The following is a 9,998-nucleotide window of genomic DNA, read 5'->3' on the forward strand; positions in this document are numbered from 1 at the left end:
TGTTATGTTTTTTATTATTAGACCTTTGGTTACTAAAAAGTGATTTTTAATAGTTAAATATTATTTAAATGTTGACTTGTGAAATGTTTTCAATAATTATGATATCATTTGTTAACTATTATTTTATTTTAGTGTAAAATAAACCCTATATATATATATATATATATATATATATATATATATATCTGAGATTAGAGCTATGCATCCATCTAAAAGCAAAACTAAGCATCAAAGTTCAAAAAGGGCAAAAGATTTATATGATCTGAAGGGAAACCAGTGTATGAAAGTTTAATAAATGCAAAATAATAAGTGCTATTAATACAATAAACATTTTATCTAAAATTTAGACTTGATCAAAATTTTTGATATGTCTGTAAATTTTATGCTGTCATTTAAAACTTGATTTACATCTATTGGCTTTGACTAAACAAGCATTTTTTATTTTATAAATTAAATATAATTGTATATTGGATAATAAGTCTGTCTGTGGCCATTAACACTGTTTTGTATACTAGCAAGAACTCTAAAGATATATTTAAAATTGTTGATGTAGTTAGACCTGATCAATCCTATTTAAACAATGTAATATTTGGCTTGAGAGTGAAAACTCAGTAAATATATATGAAGATTTCTATATAGCCATGATACTAATTATTGTTAACCTTATGATATATTAAACATTTTTCTGTTTCCCAAGCACACAGTATGCAGAAGTTGAGAAACACATCATAATGAAGACCTTCAAACTGAAAATTTTACTATGATGAACTTTTTCAGATTCATGTTTGTATGATTGCTACACAATTTTGTTATGATAGTTAACTGTACAAAAATGATATAAAGTCCAGAAAAGGTCACTTCAAAAATTTAAACCTGGGCATTATTTATCAATAAAGCACATTTGTAGACAAGTGCACTGTATTTGAAAGATACTTAGTAAAAAAAATTAACACGTTTAAGTAAAAGTTTGTCATTTAATATTTTATTAAGATATTATATTTTGTCTTGATTATAAATAATACTTATAAAACTCTATGACCACTTTTTTGTTTTGTTTTGTTTTGTTTTGTTTCCAGTACCAGGAATCGAACTCACGACCTTGTGCTTGCCAGGCAAGCACTATGCTGCTGAGCTAAATCCCCAGCCCCTGTACGACTGTTAATTGTTAACATTCTACAGAAAACTGACATCTAAAACAATTGTAATTTATAAAAGAAATAAGAGTTCTCTGACCATATTTTATATTCACATTATTCAATATCTAGACAATAGTATTATAGTTAAGCCTATTGTTTGCACTTCAATATATGGGTATAACTGAACACCTGGATGTTAAACAGCTAAGCCTTGAAAAGCAAGGTTAAAATATGTATCTAAGCAAAGAGGAGAGTCAATATTTTGGAGCTGACCATCCAAGGTCATCAATGTTCCAGGACATGAACAGACTTTGCTAAAGGACCCTACAATTTGGGTGAGTCACTCAACCTTGCAGTCAGAGAAATTCTTCGTCAATTTAAAAGTATTTTACCCTGGTCTTCAGATACATTTGTTGTCTTAAAAATAAATATAGCTGTTCAGAAGTTTACATATCTTATCCTTGCTCTATTGCTCAAGTTCTCTAGTATTGAAAGAAAGAAACCAGTTTAGGAACTATACTCCCCAAATTATATATGAGAAACACAACTCCCAAAACGATATAGGAAAAATATGACTCCCAACCAGCTAAATGTTATATATACAGAGTTCCTCTCCATGAAAATTGAAGAATGAATTTCAAATAACCACAGAAGTTAAACTAGGAAAGATTTATTGAGAGAGAGAGTTCCTGAGAGGCATGTGGGATTCCAAAATTGGGTTGCCTCCAATGCCATTTGTCAGGGGTAAATTATACAGCAAAGTCACAATAGTAAACCTATAGGATTTCATATACAGCTCTTTAGGTAATATTGGCCCAGTGTGTAAGTGGGTCAGGTAGCAAGGATACCTGGAGAAAAAGGCATTTTTTGAGAAGGGATGGGTGCAGATATCTGGGTGACTGATGCTTAGCTGGACTTCCTGGATCAGGTATTGCTAATTATAGTATAATTCCAAGTTGCTGTTTATCCCTTAGGGAGGCATGTAAATCTACCCATTGCATCTTTACTTTGAGGTCTTATCTTTAGTTCCAAATCCAGCCACAATTCTGATGTTGTTATTTTTTCTGCTGACTTCTTTGAGATTCCAGTCCCTCTCTGAACAGATATCAATTTCTATTTAAATTTGCTACCTATAATACCACCAAAGAAAACAAAATCCAAGCCATCTGTCTTCAAATTTTTCTCTTCGATGTGGCAGGAAATAAAAATCAATTTCCAGCAAACAGAAGATTTGACAAATATTTTGAAATACAATTGCTTAAGAATAAAGGAGGGATTGTTTGCCAAAATGAGAGAAAATCATCAATAATCAACTTACTAGCATTAGCCAAGAAACTTCACGGGAAATGACACAAAAATTTCTCCCTATTACTTGCCACTAATCAAGAAAATGGCAAGGAGACCCCATATGGATGTTTTCCCGGCCAAAAGTACTGCAAATAATTTTCTTAAGGACAGTTTCATGAAATAAGAGTTCACTTTCAGTTATACAGGCCATGTTGGCTAAAAATATTGTTTTTGTTTTTTTTTAAAAATGTAACTAGAACTTTTTTAGGGGGCTACAAAATAGCACAAGGTCTTTTATTGCTGAGAAAATCACAGCGGAGTTCCACAAACATCTCCACAAATTCACTCCTTTTAAAATTTCTTAATTCAAACTTTTTCACCAAGTGATTCAAGAAGCCGGAATGTTGCATTTGTTTATGCAGAAGCCTCAGAATGGCTTGAAGTCTCAGATGTCTTAGATAATTCTTGAAGGAACTGAAATTCTTTTGTCTATCCTCCAGTAAAGATGGCTTTAAGAAGAAGATAAAAAAAAATCAAACAAAATCAAGCCAAAATAAGTGAGTCCCATAAACCAACTGAACAAATGCCTGTGAATCATTTCTACCTCTGAATCTCTTCTCATACTCGTCTGTGCACCAAAATGACCTGCGATGTATTCAAGTGACCACAAAAGATAAAGGCTGTTGCCTTATCCCAAACTGCACTGTTGATCAGGCAATGTCACAAAATCATCTGCGGTGGGTGCAAAATGGGCACAAGCAATGAACTGTTCATTCAAATGTCACTGATGAATTACCTAAGAGAAGATTCAAATAGTGGAGACAGTACATGCCTGGAGTACACTTTCCAGCAGCAAAATAGGCAGAGCCCATCATTTCTCTAATGAGTCCTTTTATCTTTAACAACCAAAGCATTTATAGGTAGCTGAAGCCATGAACAGAAGATAAGGGTGATTCTTGGTTGCAAATATACCCTTGGCAGCTGCTTAAATGTCCCAGAAGTCCTGACCATGGGTTCAGCTAGCTAGGAGCAGTCAGTCACTCTTCCCAAATCCCTGCTGGGATGCATGCCTCTCAGGATCAGGGAATACCTGGCTGGCTATGACAAAACTGTAACAAGGCACTTAATTTATACACTTAGGTTCCTTTGCTCATGACTGAATAAATCAAAGAAGGTCATACATTTTGGTTAAAAAAAGGAAAGAAGGATTTATTCAAGGTTAGTTCTGAGGAGATGGCAGGGCACATTTTTTTCAAATCACAGTCTCCTTTAACAAGTGGGAAAGTGTTTTTTTCTTTTTTATAGTAAACAACAGAGTGATGGGGGCCCCAGAAAGAAAATGCAGATATTTACACCTGCTTTATCACTTTCAGCCATCTTCAGGTCATTGTCCTTTTTGTTCTGCAAAGGAAACGGGGCTCTAAGGCTCCTGGTGACAGTATCTGCATATTCCATCCTTTCATCTGTGCTGAAGAGACAGAGATGTTTGGTTACATGCTTATGAGGACGAAGTTTGGAGAAATTGCTTATCTTCTCAAGAAAGAAAATATATATGTTAAAATTCTGTTTTGCATTGCCAGTTCAGACACTATGAAATTAGCACATCACTTTATTGTCCAACTTTTAGCAATAAAGAATATGAGCTGAGCAAGGGAAGACCAATCTTAAAGAAAATGTGCATAATAAATACCAATTGAGGTCAAATGCCAGGATTCAGATACAGGATTTAACTTGATCTCACTCCAGAGAACATTTCTCTTCATCTCATGTCATACTTCTCCTTTATCTCATTTGATAAGGAAATCTTTATCGTTTTAGAATTCAATAATTGTTTAAAATCCGAATACATTAGAAAACTTACTTGCAAACCCCAAAATACAACACCACAGGTAGGAATGATGTTGTAAAATTAATAAAAGAAAACATACTAAAAATAAGTTTGAAGTCCTGCTCTTAATGAATCATGTAAGACAGAATGAATGCAGGGAGTTTTGACTTGTGTGATAGTTACTTGATTGTGTCAACTTGAGTAAAAAATAAAGCAAAATATACTACATTGGATCAGCATAGTTCTGGGTATGGCTGAAGGGATCTACTGAAGATACAAACACAAATCTTGGTGTGAGTGCGACCACTGAAAGGCTTGTAAATGCAATAAAAGTGCAATAAAGAAGGAAGGCTCAGTTCTGTTTCATAAGAGAGCTCCAGTCTCCACCTCCACCTTGGACATCACCTCCTGGCTTCTAGATCAGACACTTTCAACCTTCCCCCACATATTCTTCAGCCTTCTACTGCAGATGTTTCAATTTTCATTGAAGACTCTTCAGCTGACTTATACTGACTGACATGGAAAAATACTTGAGCTCCACGTCTCCAACTGTTTTGGATCTCCAGTGCATAGATATCACTTTTGCACTCTTCCAATCCTCACGCTGTGGGCAGCCACTTTAACCCTAACTTGTAAATCTTTGTATATTTGTATATCTTGTATTAAATTTATTTCTCCACTATGCAGTGAATAATACAGATTTTGGTACTGGGAGTGGCTCTAGAGAAACATAAAGTAGAAACATAAGAAGAAATTCTTTAATGGCTGTAGTGCTTCCTGGAGTTGGCACTCTAATTTGATAAAAGATAAATATTTCACAGTTTCTCCTGATATTGTGAAAAATACTGATAATCTTTGTTGTGAACTGTTTAAAATAATAGTGTAGACCCATTTAATTATCCTAAACTTGTGATATGTGAGAAATTTTGCAATCCATATATGATATTTTTCAATATTTTTGCCAAATTGGAAATTCTATTGATGTTGGCAGCTTCTTCTTAGCATCTCTGGACAAACTATTGAAATAAAATAATGACCGCAAAACTTGCATAGGACATATAATGTCTTCTAACTGTGATGACAAATTAATAGAAGAAAATAAGGTACTCAAAGATTCAAATTCTTAGCTCCAGACACACATAAGTTATCTAAAAGTTTCTAAGTGTGTCTTGAAAGAGAATCTCCTCTCCTTTAGCCACAGGGCTAAGATTGGAGAAACCAGCACAAAAGGTTATCATATTTGACTAGCTGAAATATGGCATAAATGTAAAGCTGAGCCTCAAAGATTATCTGAAGGAAACGTGAGGGAGCTGATAAAAAATTAGAACACCATAAATTGAGATAGAAATGTTTGAAAGGATCAGTATAGGGCTAAGGATGTTGAGCACCTAGATTCTAATGAAATAATTTTGCCAGAGAAAAAGTTATTCCCAGCTACAGTAGGAGAGGCAAACCCATCCTAACCCCCTGTGCTGTTTGTCTCCCAGGTTACTAAAGGAAACTAATCCTGTGTTGACCAAGCAGGATAATGCTGATACTCAGCACCGACCTTCACCACCCACATTTGCATCTAGGCCTATAAATGAATTCAAATCTCCGAAGGCTCTTAAGCGTGGGGTACATAGTATGACAAATGAGAAGGTCCACTATTCTACCGAATAATTTCTTGACTTTTCTATCTCTTACTAGATGAGGCTTGATAAGAAAATATGAGAATGGGTTTTATGGGTGTGAGAAAATGGTGGCAAAAATGCACCCAGATTAGGTTGTTTGTTGATATGGGTCAATTAAGCAGGTATTCTGAATTTAATGCTGCACCTCATAGAGTATAAATAAGGAGTCAATAGTCAAATATCTGGTTGGCAGAAGTATGGATCAAATGATGGCTCAACATTAATAAGTGAGAGACGTCTCATATTACGTGGTTTAATGTTAATGAGGGGATTCAAAGTCTCAGGGTAATGGGAATTCTGGAATGGATATTTAAGCTAAATCTAATCTTCCACACTACAATGATCCACAAAATGTACACTTCACTAAAATCTTGAGGAACATTTGTGATGGGAGCACTGCCATTTCTGAAGTGCCTGTATTCGCTCTTCTCTGTATGCTAGAGATTATAATGGGTACCACAGTTATTTGATTGGGAAGCTTAAGGGAAATGAGTTTAATTTGATCTCAGAATGGCAGGGTTAAAGTGCTAGTATTTAATTGCCAAAGGCAAAGTGCATGCACTTGCAGCAGTGGAGAGTACAAGGAAATGATGTTAAGAATAATATGACACTTGTAGAACTTCAGTGTTAGCTGATTGGCCATGATGTTCCAAAGGTGAAATTGGACAGGAAGCCAACAAAGTTTTATATATATATATTCAGAAAATTTTAAGGGCAAATCATAAGAAACCTACTTCAAATTATAGTAACAAAGAACTTTGTCCCACTCAACCAGTTCCCGGATTTGAGTTTGTTGACAGATCCCCACATTGCTGAATGAAGAGGAGACCAGGTCCACTTTGGTGCAACATCAAAAATTTATTTGTTCAACTGTTCTCCCATCCTTCCACAATGGGATACCAGAGTAACTGTACATTGGGGGAAGTGAAATGATTAGAAATCTGGGACTACTTGGACACTGGTTTTGAAGTAATGCTGAATCCAGGGAATCCAAAACATTATTGTCTCCTCCACTAAGAGTAGAGGCCTAATGAGGTCAGGTGAGCAATGGAGTTTTACTAAAGTCTTGACTCAGAGAACCTGAGAGTGCAGTATGTCCTCAAATCCATCCTGTAATCACTGCCCCTGTTTCAGAATGCGTGATTGGGATAGATATAATTATTACTTGGCAGAATCCTCAAGGTGGATACTTAACCTATAATATAAGTGTTATTATGTTTGGAAGGGTAAAATGGAAGTCATTAGAGTTGCATTTGCTGGGTAAAATAGTAAAACAAAAAATATTCCAAAGATTAGAGCCACTATCAAGGAGTGGAAGGATGCAGTAGTTGTGGTTCCCACCAAATCTCCATTTAATGCTGTCATTTGGCCTGTACCAAAACAGCCAAGTCTTCAAGAATGTTGGCAGAGTACTATAAACTTAATCAAGTGGTGACTCCAATTGAAGTTTCTGTACAAGATATGCATTTCTTTCTTGAGCATATCAACACATCTCCTGGTAATCGGTATGCATCTACTGATTTGGCAAATGATTCTTCTCCATACCTATCCTTAAGGCCAGTCAGAAACAATGTGCTTTCAGCTGGCAAGGCCAGCAATACACATTTACTGTCCTACCTTAGGGTTATATTAATGCTCCACCCCTATGTTACAACTTAGTTCACAGGCACTCTGATCACCTTTCTCTCCCACACATACCGGTGCATTACATTGATGATATTATAGTGACTACAATAAGTGAGTGTGAGGTAAAAACAACACTGGATTTGTTAGTAAAGTATTTGTGAACCAGAAGATGGGAAATATTTCCAAGTAAAATTCAAGATCTTTCTACCTTAATGAAATTTCTACGAGTTCAGTGGTGTGGAGTATGTAGAGGTATCCCTTCTAAGGTAAAAGATAAGCTGTTGTGTCTCCACTCCCCTATAACCCCTATTTGGATTTTGAAGGCCAAACATTCCTCAGATATGTGCTTTAATCCAGCCCATTTACTGAGTGATTTGGTAAGCTCCTCATTTTGAGAGGGGCCAAGTACAAGAAAAGGCTTTGCAATATGTCCATTCTGCTCTACTGGTTGTTCTGCCACTAGAACCATATGATCCAGCAGGTAATCTGAATTGACTTTCATGGGTATTATCTGATCCACTGAGTTATAAATTTGGACATACACAGAGGGAGTGTATGATTAAATGGAATTAGTATATACATGATTGACCCACAGCAGTCCAAGAGGGAATAAATAAGTTGCGTAAACAATTTGCCCAGATGCCCATGGCTCCTACTCCTGCTATATTGCTTTGTGTCTCCCAGTATGAACCTATGGACTCTTACAGTGTACCTTATGAACAACTGTCAAAAGAAGAGAAGGCTAGGGCATGATTTACACATGCATCTGCACATTATAAAAGCACCACCCACATGTGGACAGTTGCAGCATTATAACAACTTACAGGACATCCCTAACAAACAGTGGTGAAAATACATTTTCACGGTGGGCAGATATTTTGGCAATACACCTGGTAGTACATTTTGTCTGGAAAAAATGACCAGATGTGTAACTGTATACTCATTCATGGGCTGCAGATAATGTTCTGATGGGATGGTCAGAAACTTGGAAAGAACATGATGGGAAAATTGGTGACAAAGATTATTGAGGAAGAGACTATGGATTGATATTTCCTTCTTGGAAAGGAATGTAAAAATATTTGTGTCCCAAAAGAGACCTTAGTAGAAGAGGATGTTAATGATCAGGTGAATAGGATGACCCGTCCTATAGATAGCACTCAACCTCTACCTCCAGCCACCTTTCTCATTGCCCAAAGAGCTCATGAGCAGAGTGACCATGGTGGCAGGGATGGAGGATATGCATCGGTTTACCACATGGGCTCCCACTCCTCTAAGGCTGATGTGGCTCCAGCCACTGCTGAATGCCTAATATGTCAACCATAGAGAAATACACTGAGTCCTTGATGTGGCACCATTCTCCAGGCTGTTCAGCATGTGTTTTGGTGACAGGTTGAATATATTTGATGTGTGCCATAATAGAAAGGACAATGCTTTGTCATTTCTGGCATAGATATTTATTTCCTTGCATGTAATGTTTCCCCCAAAACTACCATTGATGGACCTACAGAATACCTTATGCACCCCCACAAAATTCTATTCTCCATTGTTTCTGCCCAAAGAACACATTTAACAGCCATAGAAGAGAGAAAATGGGATCATGCTCATGGAATTCACCTGTACACCAAGTTCCTCACCATCTACAATCAGCTGAATTGATATAAAGTTAGAATGGTCTTCTGAAGATGAATTCACAGCACCAGCGATATGGTAAGAGTTTTCCTGGCAGGGAAAAGGTTCTTGAAAGGCTGTATAGGCTTTGAATCAGCATCCACTGTATGGTGTAATATCTCACATAGCCAGGATTCACAGGTCCAGGAATGATGAGATGAAAATGGAAATTGTAACACTGAGCATTACGCTTAGCGACCCACTAGCAAAGTGTTGGCTTTCTGTTCCCACAACCTTATCCTCTACTTCCTAGGAGTCTTAGTCCCAGAATCAGGAAAGCACAACAATAATTTCACTGAACTAGAAACTAAGGCTTCCCCTTGGTCATTTTTGTCTTATCCTATCTCTGAGTAAACAAGGTAAAAAAGGGATGTCACATTGTTGGCAGGGGTGACTAACCCACACTATGAAGGGAAAATGCGACTATTATTCCATAATGGAGGAAAGAAGAATATACCTGAAGTGCAGGAGATCCTTAGGATGCTTCCAAGTATTACCATTCCCTGTTATTAAGGTCAATGGGAAATTACAACAGTCCAATCCAGGCAAGATGACAAATGTGCCAGATCCTCCAGAAATGATGGTATGGTTCACTTCCACAGGAAAAATCCTAGACCTACTAAGGCATTTGATAAAGGTCAAGGGTACACAGAATGGGTAGTAGAAGTAAGTAATTCTAAATAACAGCTCTGACCCCATGTTCAGATGCAGAAATAAGAATTATAATAGTTCTCTTCCCATATACTTCCTATGTAAAACGTTGATAGACAATATTGGTTT

At 36.5% G+C, this 9,998-nt stretch overlaps 1 pseudogene; it reads left to right on the forward strand.

Moving 5' to 3' along the window:
- The window catches only part of LOC106146911, a 10,979-nt pseudogene extending 2,106 nt beyond the window's left edge, over nucleotides 1-8,873 (forward strand).
- The last annotated feature ends 1,125 nt before the right edge of the window (nucleotides 8,874-9,998 follow it).

Source organism: Chinchilla lanigera, unplaced genomic scaffold, assembly GCF_000276665.1.
Source record: "Chinchilla lanigera isolate Chin_1 unplaced genomic scaffold, ChiLan1.0 scaffold00102, whole genome shotgun sequence".
Lineage (NCBI taxonomy): Eukaryota > Metazoa > Chordata > Mammalia > Rodentia > Chinchillidae > Chinchilla > Chinchilla lanigera.